Source organism: Rissa tridactyla, chromosome 1 (genome assembly GCF_028500815.1).
Source record: "Rissa tridactyla isolate bRisTri1 chromosome 1, bRisTri1.patW.cur.20221130, whole genome shotgun sequence".
Lineage (NCBI taxonomy): Eukaryota > Metazoa > Chordata > Aves > Charadriiformes > Laridae > Rissa > Rissa tridactyla.
Window position 1 is genome coordinate 190,710,499 of NC_071466.1, and position 2,500 is coordinate 190,712,998.

A 2,500-nucleotide genomic window follows, 5' to 3' on the forward strand; every position below is an offset into this window, starting at 1 on the left:
TTTGTAAAATCAGATCAGAAATCTTGAAAAACGCAGACACTAAAGTGAAGAAATATACCTAATGCACATAATTGGCCATAAAATAGCAGGTTTCTGATAGTCTTCCAACCCAGATAGCACAGTAACACTATGCCAGTAAGAAATAAAGTGCAGTCTGGTGTATCACTGAAGGCTGTGAAATGTACCAATTTATATTACCTAATTACAATTAGAGAAATCTCTTTGCTTAATACGTTTTGCTAATTTAAAATTCAAGAAGTTTTCAAAATGCCTTGTCCTTTATCTATGGGAAAGAAGATATATATCAGGTACAATATAAACATATGGATCCTCGCATAAGATTCTCTTAAAGGCAATATTATCTACATAAACATGTATTTTTGCTAATGGTCTTGGCTGCCAGGTTTGGTTTTTTCATGCTTTTCTCCATCATCCTGAAACGTTAGGTTCTTTACTTCAGCTTATGCAGTTGAAAGTGACCTTAGAAAAAGAGGGTAAAAACAAATTTGGAGACAGAAGCTCTTAAAGTGTACCGCAAAGCAGGTGTGTCTCCAAATATAAGAGCAAGTACCCAGTCAGAGCAGATTTAGAGCAGATCCTACGAAAGCTGGCAGAAATGTGCCTGGTGAAGGGGAATCTGTGTTTCAGACTGAGTGCGGCAGCATGAGTCTTGCTGCGTGTCTTACTGGCTGGAGTCTTTAGCACGGAGCATGAATAAATCAGTGCCACTTACAGAGTTGAGTTGATCTTCACTCTGTTTAGATGGGAATTTTCACTTGTGTGTTTGAAAATCTATAGGCCAGGGAGGATAGAGGGGATGTAAAGGTAAGAGGAGAAGTGGAGTAGCAAGTGTGCAACACCTTCACGATTTGCTATATATTATAGCAGTAAGCATGTAAGCGTTAGGAAAATTCTTGCAAGGTCTAAAGGTTAAAGGTAATGGTTTAATTGAGAAGGTGTCCATCTTCCTCTCTGCCTTCTCATTTCTGTGTGGCATGTGGAAGTTGAATAGCATCACTGAGGCAAAATTGTTACAAGAAGGCGAGTTCAGTTCTCACGTAAACAGAGGAAATTCTTACTGACTTCAGAGGAAACTGAACACTGAGTCCAGTCAGTGAATTTTACTCTTTGCTTACGCATCCCAGAGTTGTAAAACCTTGTTTGTCCTGCCCTTAGGACCAGGCAGACTTAGAATAAAACGTTACTGCATAGAGGTATGGTGTTTCCAATACTAAAAAACTTCTTGGTGTCACAGAAGGTAACAACCAGCACTGACCATCTGAAAGTTAGGTGTCTACTCAAAGTGAGTCTACACTCAAAGGAGCGCAATGGGCACATTCAGAGAGGGTAAAATAGGTGCCTAAACTAGATCAGATGAACTTCCCTCGGGATTTCCTTGCTGTGTTGACTACAGAAGGATTCCAGTGATAGCTGAGATTAAATTCCTCCCCACAAGCGTCTGATTCTGATTGGAAGTTTGGTTTGTCTTTTCCAGTTGTAGTTCAGAGTAAGACCTTTGGAATTTTCATTCTTAAAATTCATTTGTTGTTTGCAAAAGATTAGCAGACTTTTTAGTAATGGCTGGTACTTTTACTTCCAGACTCTTAATTAGTCAATATTTTAAGGCCATAATTACGCTGGGATGAATTGTGTGAAAAGTGGTATTCAGTGTCATACTAGATAAAGTAATTTCTTCTAAAAGTAAACTTCAACAGACTTGTGTTTCTTTTTTTCCTCTGTTACATTTATACAAAGTCTTTCGGGATAGATTCAAGTAACAAATATTAGAAAAGTTTTTCCTCTTAAGATTTGTTCACGGTTTATTTTACTAATAACAATATTATTTTTGCTGATTTACAGAAGACTGGAATGTCCTACAGACATCTCACAAAGCCATATTTATATGCCAGCTTGCTATTATATACAGAAAAAACATTTGAATTTTGCTAGACAAGCGAGTGGCTGCTTTTTCACGGGTGGAAAACTTGGCGTGCTGACAGCTGTTTGATTGCGTCCTGCTTAGCTCAAGCAATGGTTTCACACAGCGTGTCTGCTGCAGCGGCTCAGCACATACCTCGGGCTCTTCTGTATATAAAGGACGGACGATAAACCTGTGTCCAGAAGAGCACCTACACAAAAATGCATTCTTAAATGTTAGTAGACAAACTGATAATATGATGACAAGGTTTCTCAACTTTCAGTTTTCGGTCAGGAATGACTGAGAACACGTGTTTCTCTGCAGAGGCTGGGGGACTGAGGTGGCAGCCCTTCCTCCGTACTCCAATATGTCCGCGGCATTTGTTTTCCTCTATAAATCAGACTTCCTTAAAAGACTAACTGAGCAAGAAATATACTTCTTATACTGAAGTGCTGTATTACGCAAATATTTTTCTAGGCTAAGTGTCTTTATTGTGTAAAACATTTCCTGCTTTAAGATACTTATTTTACTGTCTGTTTTAATCATATCTTTTGAAATGGTCTCAATAGATTTTTCTATTCG

The 2,500-nt window shown here is 38.3% G+C and overlaps 1 protein-coding gene across 15 annotated transcripts in view; it reads left to right on the forward strand.

The window, feature by feature from the left end:
* The window catches only part of FOXP2 (forkhead box P2), a 440,098-nt gene that overhangs the window by 366,040 nt on the left and 71,558 nt on the right, over positions 1-2,500 (forward strand). The gene's annotated exons all lie outside the window — the stretch shown is intronic.